Source organism: Lycium barbarum, chromosome 9 (genome assembly GCF_019175385.1).
Source record: "Lycium barbarum isolate Lr01 chromosome 9, ASM1917538v2, whole genome shotgun sequence".
In the NCBI taxonomy this organism is placed as follows: domain Eukaryota; kingdom Viridiplantae; phylum Streptophyta; class Magnoliopsida; order Solanales; family Solanaceae; genus Lycium; species Lycium barbarum.
Window position 1 is genome coordinate 61,011,673 of NC_083345.1, and position 26,070 is coordinate 61,037,742.

The 26,070-nt window shown below is 40.3% G+C and overlaps 1 pseudogene; it reads right to left on the reverse strand.

The window, feature by feature from the left end:
- Nucleotides 1-18,353: 18,353 nt before the first annotated feature.
- LOC132610674 (BAHD acyltransferase DCR-like) lies at nucleotides 18,354-19,914 on the reverse strand (annotated as a pseudogene).
- Between the last annotated feature and the right edge of the window lie 6,156 nt (nucleotides 19,915-26,070).

Consider the following 26,070-nt stretch of genomic DNA (forward strand, 5'->3'; position numbering starts at 1 on the left):
ATACTGAGACAAGGTGTGTAGGACCCAATTCAACAAACAAAATTTTATAAAACTTACCTTTGAACATATTTGATCGGTATCGTTCTCATATCAATATCAATATAGAGTTTTGTAATCAAAGCTGAGTAATCATTCTGTATATAACATATATAACGTGTCCCGGCCCTTTAGTGAGGGACTCGGTAATTACAATCATAGCATCATAAACATATACATATACGTGTCCCGACCCTCTAGTGAGGGACTCGATGAATAATGTAATAAATATGCGCACGAAAACGTGTCCTAGCCCGGGACTCAGTGAAGGATGTAACGGTAAGCACGAGCAGAGTAATAAGCAACCACATACATACAAATCATCTTTTGAGACTCAATAGATAAGTAAACTAATCAACTCTCAAGTATCAGGATAATGATCATATTAAGTTCTTTCTAAATTCACTACAAACTATAACAAGGAACGTTTCAGATTTCATGTACACGTATCAATTTAACATGGTGTAGCTTTTGAAAGCCAAGTATGCCTCTATTTATGCAATTCTTTAAGAGTAGGAACTTCTATACATCATTTATTAGTCAATCATATAGTAGGCTGGTGGCAATAACATTATGGAATGAATAGAATCATAAGTTATGCTTGGAACTACAGAGTAGAATTTACCCCAAGGTTCATATTATTTCTTACTTACGTCTAGGACATGCCAAGAAAAAGAAGGAATAGGCTTTACATACCTTTAGCGTTTAGTCGTATTATAACTTGTACTTGCTGCCCAATGGTACTTATCCTATATCAAGATATCAAGAGCTACGATTAGTCTACGAGGGAATTCAATATGTATTTTAACGTTAACAATCCCTTTCTAACATTTAGACGACGTTTCGTTCGTATTCAAACCAACTAGTACTACAAACTAATATTGCTAATCATACTTTCAAGTATCAATCCGAACTTGGTTAAACATGACTTAAGGGAACTTTGGACAGTCCGTACATCATTCAAAACAATCCCCTATTCACGGCCAAACATCACGCACAACATTACCATTTTCAATTTGCAGTTTTCCAACTTCAACTACAACGACAACAACACGTTTACAACATTACTTATACGATTATTGGAACTGTTTTAGCATCATATTTATTCTTACAACAGCCCACAAACCATTTCAATTTCAACTTGAATCATTAAGCTTCACTTTCACTATACGTTCATAACAACAATCAACATTCAAAACGCACTAATCCACTCCTATCATTAAAATAGTCCACGGTTTGGGACTGTTTTCCTACTTCAACATAATTCATTTCTTTTACACCTCAACCCACATATTCATAATGCATACGATACACCACAATGTCCATAACAACAACAATTAAAACATGACACAAAACGGTCCATTAATTCCTCCAAACCAGCCCCCTACACGGCTTCAACACAACTACAACAACTTCATGATTTTCATCCATTTATCCATACTACAACACATTCAATTCATTCCCAATACATGTACAAGGAGATTAAGCATCATTTCACATAAGTCAATGTGCACGGCTCACTTCAACTTCAAGAAAAACAGTCCAATACCAACATGCACAACCATATACATTCAATTCACCACAAAACACATAAGAAGGGATCAATTCTTACCTTGTAACTAAACACTTCAATCGGCTAGCCCTTCAATTTCACTTTTTGAATTTTAACACTTGTTCTTGCTATACCAGTGAATGCTACACGTTATTGTACACCTATAATGGAGTTAAATTGCTTGAGAAACTGAAATTTTTGGATCAATTTCACTTCACCATTCTCGGCTAGCTCTAGCCGAGAGCCTCTCTTTCTATCACTAAGTTTTCTACTTTGTAAAGATGCAAATGACTTGTTTAATTGATAATGAATCAGAATTCTTACATATATATGAGTTGCATGGGTTGGACAAGTGTCCCACTCAATAGTTGGGTCAATTATCTTTGACCATTCCACTATAACTTACACGGCCACTATGGCTTATTTAATGGACTGATTTGTTTTTTTAATCCCACTTAATAATATAATCATGGTTAATTTAATCCCAATTTTCCATTAATGCTTCTATGCCAACCAAAATTTGTAGGTAACTTGTGACTTGAAACGAAACCAGAAGTTAGAGTCTCTACTTCTTATCTTAAAATAGTCTTGTCTTTAACTTGTCGCGTTTAGTTTAAAACGTCCCAATGTATGAAAATATGGGATATAACATCCTCCCGCCCTTTAGAACATTCGTCCTCGAATGTCAATTTTTATCCCGTCGGGTTTTATAAGAGTCTTGGGAAGGGTTTTCCTTATCGCTAACATATAGATTGAGCAGACAATTAACACAATTAAGCAAGGGGGTTTAGATTACCTGTAGGCGTGGAAAACAAGTGAGGAAATTTTTTTTCATCTCCTCTTCAGCCTCCCAAGTCATCTTCTCCCTATTATTGTTCCGCCACAACACTTTAACCGACGCCACATCTTTTGTTCGCAACCTTCTTATTTGTCGATCAAGTATGGCTATAGGCTGCTCTTCGTATGATAGCTCCTCTGTTACCTGGATATCATTTGCAGGAAACACCCTGGAAGGATCGCCTATATACTTCTGAAGCATTGACACATGGAAGACCGGATGTACTGCTTCTAAATCCGCTGGTAGATCTAACTCGTAGGCAACTTGGCCTACCTTACGGATAACCTGATAAGGTCCAATGTACCTCGGGTTCAATTTCCCTTTCTTGCCGAATCTCATAACACCCTTCATGGGTGACACCTTCAAGAACACCCAATCGCCAACCTGAAATTCCAAGTGTCGACGTCGATTATCTGCATATGACTTCTGCCGACTCTGGGCTGCCAGTAATCTTTCCTGAATAAGCTTCACCTTATCGACAGCCTGCTGAACCATATCTGGGCCTATTAGCTTAGTCTCACCAACGTCAAACCAACCTATAGGGGATCTACACTTCCTGCCATATAGAGCTTCGTACGGTGCCATCTGAATGCTAGAATGGTAGCTGTTATTATAAGCAAACTCGATCAGCAGCAAGTGATCATCCCAGCTGCCCCTAAAATCAACGACACAGGCCCGTAACATATCTTGTAGCGTCTGAATGGTACTCTCGGCCTGTCCGTCAGTCTGAGGGTGAAATGATGTGCTGAGACTCACCTGTGTCCCCAATCCCTCCTGGAAGGATCTCCAGAAATTAGCTGTAAACTGGGACCCTCTATCCGAGATAATAGCTGTGGGAACCCCATGAAGTCTCACTATCTCCTTAAGATACAATCTGGCATAATCCTCAGCTGAATACTTAGTCCTGACTGGAAGAAAGTGGGCTGATTTTGTCAATCTATCAACAATAACCCAGACAGAGTCATATTTCCGTGGAGTGCGAGGTAGACCTGTGACGAAATCCATATTAATTACCTCCCATTTCCAGGTCGGAATCTCCATCTCCTGCAGTAGTCCTCCAGGCTTCTGGTACTCTATCTTGACCTGTTGGCAATTCGGACACCAGGCCACGAATTCTGCTATGTCCTTTTTCATACCATCCCACCAATACAAACACCTAAGGTCATGATACATTTTTTTTGATCCTGGGTGAACAGAATAGCGAGCATAGTGTGCCTCCCCCATTACCTGCTGCCGTAATGCTGCAACCTCAGGTACACATAATCTGTCTCTGTATCGTAATACTCCATCAGATGACATCTTGAATGGGGTCTCGTCCTTCTGAAGTGTTGTGTCTCTGTAATGTACAAGAATAGGATCCTGATATTGACGTCTCTTCACTTCTTCTACAATAGAGGACTCAGCAACACCTCGCATAAAAATTTTGCCATCATCAGAATCAGCCAAACGAACTCCAAGACTAGCTAGCTGATGAATCTCATGGACTATCTCTTTTCTTCCTGGCTGTACACTTGCCAAACTACCCATAGATTTACGGCTGAGTGCATCTGTTACAACGTTAGCCTTTCCTGGGTGATATAGAATATTGACATCATAATCTTTCAGCAACTCTAGCCACCTCCTTTGCCGCAAATTCAGCTCCTTCTGCTTAAAGATATACTGGAGACTCTTATGATCTGTATAAATATCAACATGCACGCCATATAGATAATGTCTCCATATCTTCAAGGCATGTATCACCGCCTCCAACTCCAAGTCATGGGTAGGATAATTTCTTTCGTGCTTCCTGAGCTGGTGGGAGGCATAGGCGATAACTCTGCCGTGCTGCATCAACACGCAACCCAACCCAACACCGAAAGCATCACAATAAATAACATAGCCATCTGGCCTTTCAAGAAGAGTTAGAACTGGAGCTGTGGTCAACTTATCTTTCAATAATTGGAAACTTCGTTCACAAGCATCGGTCCACTGGAATTTAGCCGCTTTCTGTGTTAGCCTTGTTAAAGGCGCTGAAATCGAAGCAAACGTTTCTACAAATCTCCTGTAATATCCTGCTAGCCCCAGAAAGCTACGTACCTCAGTAGGCGTCATAGGTCTAGGCCAAGTCTTGACGGCCTCAATTTTCTACGAGTCTACCCGAATACCGTCTGCTCCAACAATATGCCCCAAAAATGCTACTGAAGTCAACCAGAATTTACATTTAGAGAACTTAGCATATAATTTCTGATTCTGGAGGACCTTAAGTACAGTCCTCAAGTGATCTTCATGCTCTTCTTCCGATCGTGAATAGACCAGAATATCATCAATAAATACAATCACGAACAAGTCGAGGAATGGCTTAAACACCCTGTTCATTAAGTTCATAAACACGGCTGGAGCATTGGTCAGCCCAAAAGACATCACTTTAAACTCGTATTGCCCGTATCGGGTCCTGAATACAGTCTTCGGAATGTCTGCTTCCTTTACCTGCACCTGGTGATAACCTGATCGCAAGTATATCTTTGAGAAACACTTAGCACCCTGCAACTGGTCCAATAAATCATCAATCCTGGGGAGGGGATATCTATTCTTTATTGTTACCTTGCTCAGCTGCCTATAATCAATACACATCCGCAGCGACCCATCCTTCTTTCTTCTATTAATTCCTTCTCTTCCTGTGCTCGCTTTCAGTTTCGTTACCACTTGATCTCTATTCCGAACTTTCCCTGTAGGACTTGTAGGTCTTTCTTATTTGTTCTCTACCCCGCCTTTCCATTTCATAATTTCGTTTATACCTTAGTCGCATAGATCACGTCTTATCTTTTAGTCACTTCCTTACCGGACTTTACTCATTCCTATAAATATCCTCCAAACAATGATCAGAAGGGGAACTAGAGTCCGACTAGCATCACGGGGCTCCTAATGCTTGATTTACATTATTCACCTCTAGATTTGTACTTAGGTCGTGAGCGAACCTTTTTGTCCATAAATTACTTACTGTATGCCTCATACTCTTCGGATAAGAGTGAAACTTAACCGCTAGACGTTTTGGTTCTTCAACACGAGCTTTTTCTGAGGTAAAATGCTGCTGGAAAGTATCTGGTCCGTTCAAATGAATTCCAAACTTTGCTGCTCATATTTGCTCCTTCGAAATCAAATTTCCCAAATAAGAATGATGCCCCTTACGGTTGACATGGAGGGTATCTCTTAAATCCTTGCTCCAACATGATAAATTTACCATATTAATGTCGACCTCGTATTTACTATTATTACCAATTCAACCATTAACTTTATTTCTCGAAGTCCGACGTACTTGCGAGTTAGCCAAATCTTATCGTTACTGTTGGCACGACCTTTCAAAAATATTACGAACTTATATGTCATTCTCTTTTTATTTCAAAAAAAACAATTTGGCAAAGCTTCCCCTGTATTTCTTACTATCTCAAAACTTGCATACAGGAAATAACAACAATGCCTCACAGGGCCAACACATACATATATATATATATATATATATATATATATCGTATCGTAGCCGCACAGGGCTTCCTATATCAATTGCAAGATAAAAATGACGAAATTGCCTTGTATACCCAACACAAACTGTATCTGTCACCCTTTGTTGTTTATTTTCCTTTTCCATATTTAACTGCAGGTTTCAAACGTACCTGCAGCAGTCGTAGTATGTCTAATATATATTATGTTTACAGTTACTGGTTCCTTTAGCTTCTTCTGTGCACACTTTCTAACTGGACTTATCTGCAATGTATCCATTCAACCCGTTTCCTTACTATACTTACCATAACTCACCATAATGATGGCCAATTTGCCATTCCGTATATATAAATTCTCATTACGTACCCTTCCTATCCAACTTTCACCTGTACGTGCAACTATTTTCCATTCTAGATTCCAAAATTCCCACGGGTGGGAACGTCTTGGTCACTGTTACTCGTAAATACTTGGTTGTTGACTCCTTTGATTTCCACTTGCCGCGATTAGGTAACAATCTATAACAAATGCACATACATAGGACATTTCAATAAGGTCTCATATACCTGTAGTCGATCAGTCTCTAGTCTGATCCGGTGATCTAGAAGGTGAAGTGTGCTCCTCGTCATCGTCTGCCCGCCGTTTACTCGTCTGACCTTCATCATCTTCTTCATCTAAATCCGGCGAATATAGATAACCGGGAAACTCCTGGTTTACCGATGACCAGGACAGGGGGCTAGAATAATCTGTAACACTTACCGGGGTAGCCGGTCTGACGTGGTGCCCTGCCATAGGAACAACTGGTATGGGTTCAGGGACCGCCTCCCTGGATATCAAAAACTCTGGAGGAATTGTCGTTGGGTCCTCCGAGGGGTCAGTCTCGATAGAATAACAGAGGCTCCTCCTACTCGGTCCTGGAGGCTGGGGTCCCGAATTTACCCTAGGGGCCTTCTTAGCACCCCCACTATCTGCAGCTGGCCTCTTCATCTCTCGCAATTCTGCACCTACGTACAGGAAAAGAGGTCAGAAAGAATCTTTCCTAGGTTCAGGCTCTATCGGACGATCTAGAATGAGAAAGAAAGATGACACCCTAAATGTCCTGTAGCTTCCTGTTTATAAATGTGGTGCACAACACATCTGTAAACAAGACTCTACTCGACACGGTCTTTAGACACTCCGAGGACGAACCGCTCTGATACCACTTTTGTCACGACCTGACCCCGTAGGCCGAGACTAGTGCCCGAGTTGGAGACTCATATCCCCTGTTAACTATAATCTTTTATAACCAGCATATTATGAACTTATTTGTATAAAAAGGCAGGACGTTATTTTAAAGCAGTCACAATTCTGTATGTCGTAGGCACCTGTCTCCTGAGGAGTTACGATCTTCAACAACAACATATATATATCTACGCAAGCCGACAAGGCTGCCACTACACGCAACATCCCAAACATATATATATATGCAAGCCGACAAGGCTGCCATTACGAATGGGTACGCCCCAAACATAAGTCGTATTCATACAACGCAACAAAAACTATATACAGACCCACACAAATGTCCACAGACCTCTAAGAGTACTGACAGTATCATATGATGGGACAGGGCCCCGCCGTACCCCAAATAAACACATACATATACAACAAAAGGGAGTTATACCATAAGCTAGGCTCCGGAACAAAGGAGCACTTCAAAGTAGCTGAATAGATATCCTAGGCTGGTGGATCTCCGAAATGAGCATTTGTACCTGCGGGCATGAATGCAGCCCCCCGAAGAAATGGGGTCAGTACAGAATATGTACTGAGCATGTAAAACATGAAATATAGTAATAGACTCATACTGAGACAAGGTGTGTAGGACCCAATGCAACAAACAAAATTTTATAAAACTTACCTTTGAACATATTTGATCGGTATCGTTCTCATATCAATATCAATATAGAGTTTTGTAATCAAAGCTGAATAATCATTCTGTTTATAACATATATAACGTGTCCCGGCCCTTTAGTGAGGGACTCGGTAATTACAATCATAGCATTATAAACATATACATATACGTGTCCCGGCCCTCTAGTGAGGGACTCGGTGAATAATGAACACATGCCCTCCTGGCCGCCATCCCCATATCATCATGTCATCATATCATCATATATATATAACGTTTCCCGGCCCTCTAGTGAGGGAATCGGTGAATAATGTAATAAATATGCGCACGAAAACGTGTCCTGGCCCGGGACTCAGTGAAGGATGTAACGGTAAGCACGAGCAGAGTAATAAGCAACCACATACATACAAATCATCTTTTGAGACTCAATAGATAAGTAAAATAATCAGCTCTCAAGTATTAGGATAATGATCATATTAAGTTCTTTCTAAATTCACAACAAACTATAACAAGGAACGTTTCAGATTTCATGTACATGTATCAATTTAACATGGTGTAGCTTTTGAAAGCGAAGTATGCCTCTAATTATGCAATTCTTTAAGAGTAGGAACTTCTATACATCATTTATTAGTCAATCATATAGTAGGCTCGTGGTAATAACATTAAGGAATGAATAGAATCATAAGTTATGCTTGGAACTAGAGAGTAGAATTTACCCCAAGGTTCATATCATTTCTTACTTACGTCTAGGACATGCCAAGAAAAAGAAGGAATAGGCTTTACATACCTTTAGCGTTTAGTCATATTATAACTTGTACTTGCTGCCCAATGGTACTTATCCTATATCAAGATATCCAGAGCTACGATTAGTCTAAGAGGGAATTCAATATGTATTTTAACGTTAACAATCCCTTTCTAACATTTAGATGACGTTTCGTTCGTATTCAAACCAACTAGTACTACAAACTAATATTGCTAATCATACTTTCAAGTATCAATCCGAACTTGGTTAAACATGACTTAAGGGAACTTTGGACAGTCCGTACATCATTAAAAACTGTCCCTTATTCACGGCCAAACAGCACGCACAACATTACCATTTTCAATTTGCAGTTTTCCAACTTCAACTACAACGACAACAACACGTTTACAACATTACTTATACGATTATTGGAACTGTTTTAGCATCATATTTATTCTTAAAACAGCCCACAAACCATTTCAATTTCAACTTGAATCATTAAGCTTCACTTTCACTATACGTTCATAACAACAATCAACATTCAAAATGCACTAATCCACTCCTATCATTAAAATAGTCCACGGTTTGGGACTGTTTTCCTACTTCAACATAATTCATTTCTTTTACACCTCAACTCACATATTCATAATGCATACGATACACCACAATGTCCATAACAACAACAATTAAAACATGACACAAAACGGTCCATTAATTCCTCCAAACCAGCCCCCTACACGGCTTCAACACAACTACAACAACTTCATGATTTTCATCCATTTATCCATACTACAACACATTCAATTCATTCCCAATACATGTACAAGGAGATTAAGCATCATTTCACATAAGTCAATGTGCACGGCTCACTTCAACTTCAAGAAAAACAGTCCAATACCAACATGCACAACCATATACATTCAATTCACCACAAAACACATAAGAAGGGATCAATTCTTACCTTGTAACTAAACACTTGTTCTTGCTATACCAGTGAATGCTACACGTTATTGTACACCTATAAGGGAGTTAAATTGCTTGAGAAACTGAAATTTTTGGATCAATTTCACTTCACCATTTTCGGCTAGCTCTAGCCGAGAGCCTCTCTTTCTATCACAAAGTTTTCTACTTTGTAAAGATGCAAATGACTTGTTTAATTGATAATGAATCAGAATTCTTACATATATATGAGTTGCATGGGTTGGACAAGTGTCCCACTCAATATTTGGGTCAATTATCTTTGACCATTCCACTATAACTTACACGGGCCACTATGGCTTATTTAATGGACTGATTTGTTTTTTTAATCCCACTTGATAATCTAATCATGGTTAATTTAATCCCAATTTTCCATTAATGCTTCTATGCCAACCGAAATTTGTTGGTAACTTGTGACTTGAAACGAAACCGGAAGTTAGAGTCTCTACTTCGTATCTTAAAATAGTCTTGTCTTTAACTTGTCGCGTTTAGTTTAAAACGTCCCAATGTATGAAAATATGGAATATAACAATAAGAATACGAATGATGGCGTAGGTGTGCTAATACGTATGAAAAATGGAAAGTCCTACGAAAGGCAGGTAAGTGCTATGATGATGATATTATTGTCTCCCCCCTCCTATGCTATTTCATATGTTGTTCATGATGCTTATTTATTGATGTTGGTCATGCCTTACATACTCAGTACATTCTTCGTACTGACGTCCTTTTGTTTGTGGATGCTGCGTCATGCCCGCAGGTGCACAGGGAGACAGACTTGATCCATAGTTGCCTATTCGGAGATTACATAGAGCGCTCCATTTCCTTCGGAGCCATATCTTTTGGGTACTCATTCTTTTGTGTATGTAATTATGGGCATAGCGGGGTCCTGTCCCGCTAGTGTGATATGTTATACTCTTAGAGGCTCGTAGACATGTGTGTGTGGGGGTAGATATGTTTGTCCTTGTCGACCTATGTCTTGTATATCATTTTGTCGGTGACGTTGGCCCATGTATATTGATGTGGAATAAATGCCTATGATGATATAAATGTGCGGTTGTCCATATGGGACTAGTTGACGAATGAATGGAAATGCATGTATAATTATGTGGCTCACCTAGATGTAAGCATAAAAGTAAGCTAAGAGGGTGCCCGAGTGGCTAGCACCGGGTGCTCGTCGCGGCCCCGAGTCGGGTCGTGACAAAGTGGTATATTATCGGTATTCTCTCATGATGTATATGCTTTGATTGATCCGGGCTCCACATTATCATATGTTACTCCATATATTGCGGGTCGATTTATAATTGAGCCGGAGTCTATCAAGACTTTTGAGGTGTCTACACCCGTGGGTGAATCGGTAATAGCTAGCCGAGTATATAGGAATTGTGTGATTGTGATTTGTGATCGTCGTACCATGATTGATTTGCATGAGCTAGAGATGGTAGATTTTGATGTCATTATGGGCATGGATTGGTTGGCTTCTTGTTATGCCAATGTTGATTGTAGAATGAAGATGGTTCATTTCCAATTTCCGGGAGAACCAGTCTTAGAATGGAAAGGGAATGCGGCATCACCAAAAGGTAGGTTTCTTTCCTATCTAAAGGCAAGGAAGATGATCACGAAAGGGTGTATTTATCACCTAGTGCGAGTTCATGATGTAGAAGCTGAGTCGCCGACTCTTCAGTCAGTTCCGGTAGTGAACGAATTTCCGGATGTGTTCCCGGAAGAGCTTCCAGGCCTTCCTCCCGAGCGAGAGATCGATTTTGCGATTGATGTGTTGCCAGACACTAATCCCATATCTATTCCTCCCTATAGGATGGCACCCGCAGAGTTGAAACAATTGAAGGAGCAATTGAAAGACTTACTTGAAAAAGGCTTCATTAGGCCTAGTTCATCCCCGTGGGGAGCACCCGTATTGTTTGTCCGGAAGAAGGATGGCTCCTTGAGAATGTGCATTGATTATCGACAATTGAATAAAGTGACGATTAAGAACAAGTATCCCCTCCCGAGGATTGATGATTTATTTGATCAATTGCAAGGTGCCAAATGGTTTTCAAAGATTGATTTGAGGTCCGGGTATCACCAAGTAAGAGTTAGGGAGAAAGATATCCCTAAGACAGCTTTCAAAACAAGATATGGCCATTTCGAGTTCCGAGTAATGTCGTTTGGGCTAACTAATGCACCGGCACTGTTTATGGACTTAATGAACAATGTATTCAGGCCTTTTCTGGATCTATTCGTGATTGTATTCATCGATGATATCCTAGTGTATTCTAGATCCGAGGCGGAACATGCGGATCACTTGCGTATTGTCCTTGGAGTTCTTCGAACCCGAGAGTTATTCGCGAAGTTTTCCAAATGCGAGTTTTGGTTGAACTCAGCGGCATTTCTGGGCCACATTGTTGTGGCTGACGGTATTCGAATGGATAGCCAAAAGATTGAGGTAGTGAAGACTTGGCCAAGGCCCACGACCCCTACGGAGGTTCGTAGCTTTTTGGGCTTAGCAGGTTATTGCAGAAGATTTGTTGAGGGTTTCTCTTCTATTTCTGCACCGCTCACCAAGTTGACTCAGAAGTCAGCTAAGTTTCAATGGACAGATGCTTGCGAGCATAGTTTCCAAGATTTGAAAGACCGATTGACTTCAGCCCCAGTCTTGACACTTCCAGAGGGATTGGAAGGATGTCTTATTTATTGGGATGCTTCAGGCGTCGGGCTAGGCTGTGTATTGATGCAAAATGGTAAGGTGATTGCGTATGCTTCTAGACAATTACGGAAACATGAGCAGAATTATCCTACCCATGACATAGAATTGGCCGCGGTGGTCCATGCTTTAAAGATATAGAGACATTACTTATATGGTGTCCACGTGGATATTTATACAGATCATAAGAGTCTCCAGTACATCTTCAAGCAGAAAGAGTTGAATTTGCGGCAACGACGATGGCTAGAGTTGCTAAAAGACTATGATGTTGAAATCCTGTACCACCCTGGAAAGGCAAATGTTGTGGCTGATGCTCTTAGCCGTAGGTCGATGGGAAGTCTAAGTGATGTACGACAAGAAAAGAAAGAGATGGCCCGTGATCTTTAGCAGTTAGCTAGCCTAGGAGTCCGAGTGGTGGACTCAGGTAGCAGCGGAGCTACTATTCAGAATTCCGCAGTTTCATCGTTAGTAGCGGAAGTAAAAGAGCGACAATATGAGGATCCCATGCTAATGCAGTACAGAGATACACTCCCTCAGAAGGAGGAGTCATCATTTGACATTTCGGAAGACGGAGTTCTCCGATGTCGAGGCAGGTTATGTGTTCCCGATGTGGCAGGACTACGCCATCATATTTTGAGAGAAGCTCACTGTTCCCGTTACTCCATTCACCCTGGAGCGACGAAAATGTATCATGATCTTAAGTCCGTATATTGGTGGAATGGCATGAAGAAAGATATAGCGGAATTCGTGGCTCAATGTCCTAATTGTCAACAGGTGAAAATCGAGCACCAAAAGCCGGGTGGATTATTGCAAGCTATAGAAATCCCAACTTGGAAGTAGGAAGTGATCACTATGGATTTCATTACAGGGGTACCCCGGTCAGGACGACCTATGTGGCAGAAGATTACGCAAAGCTTTATCTTAAAGAGATAGTGAAACTCCATGGCGTTCCAGTATCTGTTATCTCCGATAGAGGAACTCAGTTCACAACTAAATTTTGGGGGTCTTTCCAAGAGGGTTTAGGGAACCAAGTGCGCCTTAGCACGGCATTTCACCCCTAGACCGATGGGCAAGCTGAACGTACTATTCAGACTCTTGAAGATATGTTACGGGCATGTATGATAGATTTCAGAGGAAATTGGGATGACGATTTGCCACTCATTGAGTTTGCTTACAATAACAGTTATCATTCTAGCATTCAAATGGCTCCGTATGAGGCTTTATATGGGCGAAAGTGTAGATCCCCGATTGGGTGGTTCGAAACTGGAGAGGCCAAGTTGATAGGGCCAGATTTGGTCCAGCAAGCTATAGAGAAAGTCAAGCTTATACAAGATCAGTTATTAGGGGCTCAAAGTCGCCAGAAGTCCTATGCGGATAATCGTCGAAGGGACTTAGAGTTCCAAGTTAAGGATTGGGTATTCTTGAAAGTGTCGCCAATGAAAGGCATTATGAGATTTGGCAAAAAGGGGAAGCTCAGTCCCCGGTATATCGGACCCTATGAGATTGTGCGCAAAATAGGCAAAGTGGCCTATGAGCTAGATCTACCTCCAGATTTGGAGTCAGTCCATCCAGTATTTCATGTCTCGATGCTTCGGAAGTGTGTTGGAGATCCTACGAGGATCGTCCCAGTAAATGATATTCAAGTGACAGAAAAGCTAACTTATGATGAAATACCCATTGCCATATTAGATAGGCAAGTACGGAGGCTTAGAAACAAAGAAGTGGCCTCAATTAAAGTTCTGTGGATAAATAACAATCGAGAGGAAATGACATGGGAAGCGGAAGAGAATATGCGATCCAAATACCCACATTTATTTCATCCCTTGGAAGAAGTCCAAGATGAGACGTCAAATCATAAGGTATGCATGTTTTCCCTTTTATACATTCAGGTCGTGTGTGGCCAAATTTCTAGTGCTGTTGTATTATTGCCCTGTGAGGCATTGTTATTGTGGGTTGTTGTGACAGGGTGGTAGTGCCACATTACAGAGGAAACTCTGGCAAAATTTTTATAGAATTCCCCAAGCCTTTAACATTCGAGGACGAATGTTCCTAAGGGGGGTAGAATGTTACACCTCGGAAAATTTTCCGTTGGTACGCAAGAGAATGAACTAGTGATGAATATGAGTGCATGATGTCCATGAGCAAGAAACGACGTTTGATGACCTTAGGCGAGATTTCGAAAGTATCCGATGTGAGATGAGAAAGTTGGCTAAGTTAAGATGAGATACAAGGTGAGCAATGCATGTGCATGGACGGGGGTGATTAAAATGAGAAGTCTAAGAAATATGGGAAGTTACAGAATTTCAACTGACCAGTGGTTGTATATTGTGAAATACGGACGGTAAAGTGCAATACGGTCCGTAAACTGGCTGTCGTAAACTGCCATGCAAGGTTTCAACTTTCTGCCAGCCGAGGAAATGGTTAAATACGACCTGGTGGACGGACCGTAAAGTGATTTACGGCCCGTAAACCATGGTCGTAAACCACCATGCATGCAGCCTTAAGTTTCTGGTTCTGCTTAAGCTTAAAGACGACCATGAGCAACGGTCCGTAAACTGAAATACGGACCGTAAACCTCCATGGACGACCACTGTTCACCCAGCACAAATTTTTCAATTCATTAAATGTGACGATCAAGACTTGTCTTATTTCATTACAACATTACACCACTTCTCTCTAAAACTTCTCTCTACATTTATTATATGAGTTTTCAAGGATTATAAGCCATCAATAACATTAAGACAAGTGAATCAAGGATAAGGGAATCATCATGGATCATCCAAGTCAAGAAATCCAAATGGAGAAAAACAAGGGTTTTGCTCAAAGAGGAGTATTATCAACCAAAGCTTGTTCCTACAACTTCTAAGGTAAGATTCATGATTTTTACATGATGTTTAAGGTATTGGAGAATTAAAGTACATGGATTGTAGAAAAAATGGTCAACTAGGTCATGAATGATGAATAGTGACAGTTTGAGAAATAGTTTGAATTGAGTTATGAATGTTGTTGTGTTGTGATATGAATGTATTATAAATGGTATTAAGATCATGAACTAGACACTTTAGACGAATGGACGAAGTTGGGTGTTATGACCATGAATGTGGGTGAATTAGAGGCAAATTGAGGAATCTAGATAATGTGGATAATGTGAATGACTAATGACCATTGTTATGATATTAATGAAAGTATAAACGCTAGCATTGGAAGGAAACGTGCAACTATAGAATCGTCCGACGAAAAGGTATGTAAGGCTAACCCTTCTTTCATAAGGCATGGTTCTTTGGCCAAACTCTTAAATCCTCTATATGAGTATTTTATCTTCAAATGATTGATATTCCGAGCTCATAAGCTCAAGATCCTTAACATGTACTACGATTGTACTACGCCCCACATATGACGAGTAAGCCTAAGATATGGATGTAGCAAAAATGACGATGATAGTGATGACGATGATAATAATAATGATGCTAAAGGTGCCTACGGGCTATTATATTCACATGTGCCTATGAAGGGCTATAATGACACCCCGAGCTTAATGCCGGGTAGAATATATGTACATGGACGTATATATGTATATGAATATGTATAAAGTATGTATACGATTACGTAACGCGCGCACACCTCTGCAGATGGTACGGATAACCCTGAATCCTTGGTAGGGCCAGGTATGAGTAACCTTGAGCCTTGGTTGGCCAAGTATGTATGAAACACCGATCTTGTGAGGTCGGGTATGCTATGTAAATGCTATGTATATGAAATGACTATGTATATAACATGAATATGAATGTGATAAGACTATGTATAAGAATACGGATGATGACGTAGGTGTGCTAATACGTATGAAAAATGGAAAGTCCTACGAAATGCAGGTAAGTGCTATGACGATGATATTATTGTCTCCCCCCTCCTATGCTATTTCATATGTTGTTCATGATGTTTATTTATTGATGTTGCTCATGCCTTACATACTCAGTACATTCTTCGTACTGACGTCCTTTTGTTTGTGGACGCTGCGTCATGCCCGCAGGTGCACAGGGAGTCAGACTTGATCCATAGCTGCCTATTCGGAGATTACATAGAGAGCTCCATTTCCTTCGGAGCCATATCTTTTGGGTACTCATTCTTTTGTGTATGTAATTATGGGCATAGCTAGGTGTTGTCCCGCTAGTGTGATATGTTATACTCTTAGAGGCTCGTAGACATGTGTGTGTGTGGGTAGATGTGTTTGGCCTTGTCGGCCTATGTCTTGTATATCATTTTGTCGGCCACGTTGGCCCACGTATATTGATGTGGCATAAATTCCTATGATGATATAAATGTGTGGTTGTCCATATGGGACTAGTTGACGAATGAATGGAAATGCATGTATAATTATGTGGCTCACCTAGATGTAAGCATAAGAGTAAGCTAAGAGGGTGCCCGGGTGGGCTAGCACCAGGTGCTCGTCGCGGCCCCGAGTCGGGTCGTGACAGTAACAGATAAAAAGAATTAATTGACGCGAATCAACTGATCAACCAAACTTATGATGGATCTAATGTTGTAGTGATGACTCATCCAGATATGTATTGTGCTCTTAATAGCCTCTTATCCTATGTTATCCATTCCAAGAACCAAATAAACAGGCACTAAGCATTGATTTACTAAATTGTTACCTCTTTAAACTGGTAAACAAATATACCAATTGATGCATCAGTAAATTGAAAATTACGAGAGAAAAAAAAAGAAGTCTGACAAATTGCTCTCCCAGTCTATACAATATTATGTGCAAAATAATGACAACCCTTGCTTTTGGTGTTAATCATGACAGTAATTTTAAGACTTAATACTTCGACAACCTCTAAATGTTTCAACAAATTTCATTTAGATATTCGAATTACAGGTTGTTTCAATTGTAACACCTAAACACATGATAAATTGTTCATATTAAACATTTTTAATTCAAATTTTGAAGGAAAAAAATTGCGCGTGTTATCAAGTGGCCGTTACGTATATAACTTGACCACATAAAATATGACACTCCTTTACCATCAACCTCAATTGGAACATGCATGAGGTTTATGATTTATTAAGGCGAATATATATAATTAAAGAAGTGATATATTTCATGTGGTAAACTTACACACGTAATTGACACTTGAAAATACACAATTTTTTTTTCCTTTCTAAATTTGATTCGGAAGTTTCTAATAAAAATACCTTATTGTGTGCAGAGGCGGAGCCAGGATTTGAGGTTTGGGGGTTCGAAATTTTAAGACAGGACAACGACCTCAAGTTAATGTTTAACAACCACCAAAAAAACGAACAAGTACCGGTATTATATATTTAAAAAAGTGACAAACTACTTAAACACTATATAAATATAAGCATTATTATTACAATTGCACTGGGCAAGTTGTCATCTTCTAAAAACGATCAATGATCGCATCATTAGTTACACTTTCAAATTATTAATTTTATGTTGTCGTTTTTAAATAAAAACCTACATATAGGAAAACAAAAAAGAAAAGAAGCTTATGAGTTAAGCCAAGGGAAAACTAATGCAGGAGTGAGCTATTTTATAATAGCATATATATGGCAAATAAAGGAACTATAAAAAATCACACAGGTGGGTTTCGAATCCACATCTCTAGAAAACAAGGGCTTTGCTAGCCGCCCCCAAACCACTGAACCGTCAGCTGGATTTTGTATGTTGGTTGGGATGTAAATATTTATATATACTTGCTGGATTTTCTAGTGCAAATACTAGTTTTCCGCAAAAGTTACTGGGTTCGGCCGCCCCCCCAATTACATTGTAGCTCCGCCCCGATTGCGTGTTCAGGTATTCAAATGAACTATCATTCAAGTTTCTACCTGAAAAAGTTATGAATGTATTAAGCCTAATTTTAATACATGTTGAATCAATAGGTTTAACTATATCAACGTTTTATCTGTCTAATGGTCTACATCTTTTTTTTTTCCCCTCTCTTTTTACATTATGGTTAACATCTTCTGCCTCAATTATTGGTGGCCTATTTCATCACCAACTAGTTGGTACAAACAAAAATAAAGGGAAAAAAAAATAAAGTGTCACATCGAAAACCTGCTAATTTTTATTTTTTTAATTTAATATACCAATAGGAAAACCTGCTAATAATTCCAATTGTAATTAGATTAAGTTGATCATAGTAAAATGAAATAGGGTAATTAACCACAAAATGAGCTACTATGTCACATCCTCATCTTCTTCCCCGATAAACAAACGACCGCCATCTATGCCCATCATCACAATCCTCGGAATCCAGCATTTAATTTCCTGCAACAAATTGCGTGAATTCTGGGTCAGATTCTAGTCCATCCATTGTTTCTGGAGCCAAAACCACCTCCAAATCAACGCTGCCGCCTCCTTTTCTTCCCGGAAATGCTGATATCGTGCCATCGAATTTATTGGCCCTTCTGCTCCTAACAGCAATAGGCCTAACCCATCCGAAATCATTATGTACATTGGAAACCTTGGGGAGCTCCCCATTGTGAGCATAGCTCTGTCAAAATTCCCTAGGGGGAAACACCGTGGATCACTCTCCCAATCCTCTACATACTTCCTCACCATAGCATTACCGTGGGCCTTCATGTTTTTGTTCAATTGCTCCGCGCACCACAGTAGATCATGAGATAAAACGTCTCCAGCCGATGCGTAAGTCCGAATGCTCTGAATTGCATTGCCAAAGTATAACGGAAGGAGCTTTGGCTGAAGCCGATGCCTGCAATTAACAACCATCCTAAATGTCGTCATTTTGGAAGCATGAAATTTCCTCGCACGTGTCACCGTACGCCAAAGCAACGCACAAAGTGATTGAAATGATGAGATCTCAGACGTAATATTTTCAGTTAACGGCGTTAACTTGCCGTCTGATATTTTCAGTGGATCGTTACTCTGTTTTCCCATCAATTCAGCAATGTTGATTTCTCCTTCCATGTTCCATTTGGGATTGTTGTTTGTTTTGTCTTTCAGCCTCAGAATTGATTCCCTACTGAAACTAAATATCCTCTCCCTCAATGGTGCGTCCAAAGAGAAGGTAACCTTAGGTCCACCATCCGGAATTTTAAGCACCGCCGGAGATATCAAACCACAGTCACGGCTGAAGTCAGGCAGCCTCGTAATCCTCTTGACTCCCCGAGTCACCTCAAGAAATGAATTGAAGAAATTCCAAAGAGACGTTCCATCGATGACGGCGTGGTTGACGGAGCAGCTAATGAAGACACCGTCAGCTAATTCTGTGACTTGGACAGCAAGAAGAGGCTTGAAATGGCCTTGATAGCTCACCGTCCTGTCGAAAGTGAACAATTCCTTAACATGGTCAGGAACGTCAATGGAACCAATGACGTCACGGACGAAAATATGAGTTGCCGTGGCGTGAATGAAATCAGCTCCAGCGTCATTGCAGGAAATGTATACGTAGCCGTAAGAGTCAGTGATAAGGCGGCCCGCCAGGGGAGGAAAGTGGGTACGAGTTTTAGAAAGGCTGCGTTTGAGGAGGGAAAGGAGGTCGCTGACTGAGAAATGGGGACGAGCGAAGAGAGCACCTTTCTGAATGTAGTGAGTGGAAAGCATTGGAAGGTCGGAACAGAGAGTTTGAGGTCAGAAAGTGAAGTCTTTTGGGAAGGGAAGACGGTGCATTTAGAGACTAAAGTACAGCATCCATGGTGGAATAAGGCATTGTTAATTATATTGAGCAGTAGTTTGTTTTGTTTGGGGCTATATGGTCTCACTGTAGTGAAGTGAGTACTGAGGATGAAGAGTGAGTAGGATGATGCGGCTTTATATATAGGATGGCGCTGGGCAGTCTTGGGACTAGGTTCATGCATTTGATAGGTGGCATCGTTGCTGTTTAAATGCTTCTTCGTTTTTTCTTTTAGCTTTTGCGTTGACCCGGCAAGTAATAGGAGTATGATTTTATTTGGGTACTGTCATGTCCTTAGTCTTCAACTAAGCGCACGTGCGGAACTTGACAACTCGCTCACGTTCTTCCACAACTTGCTCACGATTTTGCTAGGCCAAGTCAGCCTAGATTACTACACTTAAGATCGCTAAGGGAATAGTAGGTGAATAAGACAAGAGAAATTTGCTAGAAGGATACTTTTTATTAAAGAAGATTTGATTGATTTTTTTTGCTTGATGATTTACAAATGAATGACCCTCCTATTTATACTACTCACCTAGGGACTAGTACGTAAATAATAATTATTGTACAAGTCCTACATATTTACAAATAAGCCCCTTGTTACACCTCGCAGTTCGGACGTTGAGTTCTGTTGGTGTTAACTGCTTAATTGTGAACACTGAAGTGATATGTGCCTATTTTATGGTTGTAAGGGTTTAAGATCATGTATGAGAAGTACCGAAAGGATTGGCGGGCAAGTGAATAAAGGAAATTAAGTTTGTCGGACTTTGGAGAAAATATGAGGAGCAATTTTGACCCAACTTGGAGGAAAAATATCTTTTAGTATATGGCGAGTTTTGAGACAAAGAAAAGCCCAGAGTGAAGTTCATAAGGTCCAGTTCCCAATGCAATAAATCACTCCTCAATAGGACATTGGGGTAAGGAGATATGGACGTTACAAGTTGGGATGGTAGGCAAGGAAATTAGCCTGCGCGGATGCACCAGGGTGTGGCGCGAACGCGCAGGAGACCAAGGGCCAACTCAGCGCGAACGCGCCACCACGGGGCGCGAACGCGCTGAGAAAATTTTAGGCTCGGGTCAGGGATGAAGATTATATGATCTGAGTATAAGAATGTGTATACATATGACATTCAGAGACCATATGATGTAAATCAGGTAGTATGTTGCTCGATGGAAGCCCTCGTTACTGCAAGCCAAGAGGGGCCCACATGCCGAGATTTTATAAGGACATATGAAGAGATATATGAGTAGTACATGGAAAGTTGAGAAAGTCCTAAGAAGGACTCCTAAGCCAAATATGGGTATAGGCCTTCCAAAAGGACGATTTAAGGAAATATTTTCGGATGATCTGACTTGGAGGGGACAAAAAGATATTATACGTTTGGAATTTGGAAAACCATCAATAATGAAAGTTGTAGATAATTGAAATATCTTTCCAACCGTAGGTCGTGGGTCCTCACACGACATCGGGATCAAGCGTTACAACCTTTTTACTGAACGAACGCGCAGGCAGAAAATTTAAGCCAGCGCGATCGCGCTGAACGATTTTAGAGGCGGTGCAGGCAGATTCTGGAGCTTTATTTAAAGGGGCCAACCCCCCATTTTCTTCACCAAACACCCCAAAAACCTCTCCAAAAATCTGGAGACTTCTCCCCAACCCCCTCAAGCCAACTTTTAACCCAAACTAGGTATAATTTCCAAATTCTGGTCCGGATAGCGTATGGTTATTGTTGCAGAATCATATAGCGGTGTGTTGTGGCCTAAAATTAGGGTGGAAAAGAGAAAATACAATAATATTAACGAGAGAAAGGTATGGATCTCTTCCTATTTATGTTGATTTTGACTTATTTACAGAGATAGAACGGTTAAATGGTTGTATAATGAATTGATTAGTTATGGAAGTTGGAAAACAGCGTGTGGGCTGTTTTATGGAATATTTTGTTGTGGGAAATGATATTATTGATGTTGGTATTGTTATTGTTGTTGGTTGTTGAATTATGAATTCGGGTTAGGCAAATTAACAGGGGAGATGCTGCCGAATTTTGGCAGATTTTAAGGAGGTTTAATTTGATGGTTTAGGACAAGTGTATGAAGGTGAGCCTAACAATGGTGTGAATGGTTTTATATGTAGATTTCAAGACAGGAGGTAGATTGGAAAGTCGAGAAGCGAGGTTCCAGGTATGTTAAGGTTAAACCTTTCTTTCAAAGGCATGATTCCTATGTTTTGATTCCATACATGACATCCATAATATTTTTACTCCTAGAAATTCCAGAAGTCTATAGTTTCTGAAATTTTTTACAATGACTCCAATCTTGGAGATTTTCAAGCCTTAGGTTCTAGATGATTTCATGACATGACTGAGCGTGCTATATCATATATGACCTCAGCTTATGTCTGAGTGTGCTATGGCATCAGCTTATGTCTGAGTGTGCTATGGCCTCAATTTATGTCTGAGTGTGCTATGGCCTCAGCTTATGTCTGAGCGTGCTATATAACATATGGCCTCAGTTTATGTTATGGATCATTCAAAGTGAGACATGATAGTGGTGATGATTATGGTAGTGATGAAGATCCTTATTATCCAAACGAACCCAGCAAATAAACGAACTCCAAAGACTCTATTCCTAGACAGTGTAGGAGTATTCGTATCCTCTTAAGTCCCGAAGGGGCGTCCATAGGTTGTGCAATTTCATAATGTTGTCTAATTCCCGAAGGGGACATTCAAAGGGTTTTATCTTTCCTATGCATTTTACGTTTAAATTTTGGAGTCTCGAAGGAGGCAATTAAAAAGGGGAAGAAGTTCCCGTTTTGCGTTAAAGTTGCTCCGAAAGGAGTCTTTTGATGGTTTTCAAAGATTTTCATGCATTTGCATATTTACATACATGCACGACATCATTTCATGGGGAAGGGAAAAGGGCTAAGGCGTTATATACGCAAACCACCCGAAGGGGTTGCGAGTAGGGTGAAGGCATGCATTATATTTTTATATATATATATATACACACATACTAATGCTGCATTAAAAGTTCATATGCACGTACATGTTTATCAGAGTTGGCTACAGGTATATGTTGAATCTGTTCCTCTTTTATCATCCGAGTCGAGATATATTGTTTCAATTCTGCCTTACATACTCGGTACATTGTTCGTACTGACGTCCCTTTGCTTGGGGGCACTGCGTTTCATGCCACGCAGGTGTATACAGATGAATAGAAGACATTGGCTATATGATGTTCCCAGGCTATCAGCTGGATTGGTGAGCTCCATCTCAGTTCGGAGTGTTGCCGAGTCAAAGTACTTATGTTATGGTATTTTGTATATGTTAGAGACTTTGCAGACAGTGTCCTGTGGATAGGGCGTCGAGGAGTCGATAGTTGTGTAAGGTGACCATATAGGTCGATGTGTCTTTATGCTTTGTTTCTTTTGTAAAGATTTTATTTGTGACTAAAGGTTTTCTTGAATTAACGATAAGGGAGAAGTCCCTGATTTGACAAAAGAGTTTTATTGAAAAGTTTTTTTTTGTACCTGATGGAAGCGTCATTTCATAGATTAAAGGTTCACAAAAAGTTGTGACTCATGGATGGAATGGTAGTATGGCACTCAGCCGAGTAGGGTCTTTGGTGTCAGTTGCGGCCCTCTGATTTGGGTCGTGACAGATGTTGTATCAGAGCAGTTCGTCCTAGGGGTTGTCTGCAAAGTCGTGTCTAGTAGAGTCTTGTTTATGGTGTGTTGCGCGCCACATTTATAAATAGGAGGTTACAGGGCATTTAGGATGATTACCCTTCTTTCATATCTAAGGTCGTGCGATGAGAGCCAAGTCATAGGAAATGCAATTCCTTGCACTAACCCTTGATTTCAGCAGAATAGTGGTACTGGCAAAGGAAGAGAATGGTGATATTGGGATTATAGGGACAATAAAAGTTGAAGAAATCAGCATAGAGGTAAGTATTGGTTAAAAGGATTATAAGTCAGATATGGTAAGAATGTCGCAAGAATGATTGAAATGTATAGCTAATGAATGGAAGAGGAAGTGACTAGGAAAGTACAAAAGGACAATGGTTCAGGTATATTTCGAGTCGTGACGTAAGAGGTAAGCTGGTTTGCATTTATGATTGTTTTCTGGATTGTTTATACAACTTCTAAATGTGACGTTGCTTGGTCGATGAAGGAAGTAGAGATTGTACCGACCTTAGGAACATGTGGCATATTTTTATATTTTTAGCTAACCCTTATAAGAAGACTTTACCTCGAGATTTTTTTCAGATGGGTATTGTGAAGGTTATTTGATGATAGAGAAATTAGGTACAATGTCGATTTATGTGTAAGGAGAGAAGAGAATAGGTGTATAAGTGAAGGTAAAATATCGCAAGGATAGATTCAATTGCTGCAGGAAGGTAAAGGATGTGAGGTTGATTCTTTTAGACAAGGAGACAGGGTACGAGTACGAGTACGAGTAAAGATTTCTAAGTAAAGATATATTGCCGGGATTCACAGTTAGGATGTGGAAAGGTGTGCTAGGAAGACCTACAGATTTAGACATACGAAAAAGGGAATATGAGAAACCAGAATAGCCCGAGGGAATATTAGGAGCATATGAGCTTTGCAATTAGAATTTCGAAGTAATTGTAAGGTATGAGTCTGGCTAGTCAGTCAAAAGAGGGGAGATGTATTAAAGCTATAGATTCAGGACAAAATCAAATGACAACAGGATATCGCGCAAAAACAAAAAAAAGGGTGTTGAAAAGAGATAGAAAGATAAGTCACGAGTGGCTACATCGAGTATTATGTATATCCTTATGATTGATGTTACGACATGTCAAAAGTATTGATTGTGCTGTATATCAAAATTGAGGTAGCAAGCGCCACAGAGGGAATCAGGATTGGGTTTTCTCGAGGATTAAAGTCGGATAGCGGTAACTCGACTAACAATATAAGAAGCAGCGTTAGGAAAAAGAAGGTTATGACATCAAGAAGGAGCGAGAAACTTGGACAAGGAAAAAGGAATACCTATTGAGGGTCAGATATATATAATTAAGGAAAAGGTCAGGATGAAAGCAGGAAAGCAGACGATAGGATCAAGCTTGAGTAAATCAACAGGAGATAGAGTAAGATTGTGCGTGACCAAGGATGAATGTGAGGACTCCGGAACCAATCTATACGTCCTTATAACCAGAACTAAGAAGGTGGTAAATAATGGGCACTCTGCCAAATTCTCCAACAAAAAAATTCTTATTAAAGGACAAGGACCAAAGATTTAGGAGATCACGAAGATTATACGTCTATGATGGTTACGAATTGATTAATGGGAAAGCATGGGACCAGATGATATGGAATGATAAGATGAATATGACACTACAAGTGGACATTGGGCGTTAATTATTGAAATAAAAAGTACTATTTCGGCTGGACAGATAGTTGGGTACATCATCGTTTAGAGTATCCCTAGGGATTATTATAGACAAGATTTGAGATTTAAAGTAGTACTTTGGGTAATGACAAGTAGGGAACTTGAAAGATTTGTCGTACCTTTCCAATCGCCCAATTTGACACTAACTCCATTGGCTACACCACGAGCATTTTCTGGCTTAGCATTCACAGTCTTGACGAGGGCATTAATTGGAGCAAGCTTCAACTCTAGTCTCTTCGTTGCAGCCTCGGGCACAAAATTATGAGTCGCCCCAGTGTCTACCAGTGCACAAGCAGGCTTGTTATTGATGGTGAGATCCACGTACTGGTTTTTATTATTATTGGTTTGACTATCTTGCTTCGTGACAGCGGCACGTAGTCTAATTATCCCCAACTGTGCGATTCCCATACTCTGTGCTTGCGTCTGCTCGTGACTTTCACGCACCATAGTACTAAGGCTCTTCAGGTCAGGACAATTTTTGAAGCTATGTGGCCCTCCGCATAGGTAGCATCCATTTTTCTCGTTCTGCACCTTCTTTTCGGCATAGCCTTGACAACCACTTGACGTTTTTCCCTCGAACTTGTTCGCATTTTGAGTCTTGGAGTATTGTTGTTGCGACTCTTTGTTCTCGCCACGGTATCCTCCACCTTTGGCATCGCTAACCCTTGAATCATTGCCTTGGCCTTTGTTGTGCTTGTCATGCCTAAAGTCCATCAAAGACTCGGCCTCCACTATGGCTTGGTCTATGTCTGCAACTTGACGGCGTTGCAACTCCTGCTTAGTCCAATTTCGCAACCCATCTAT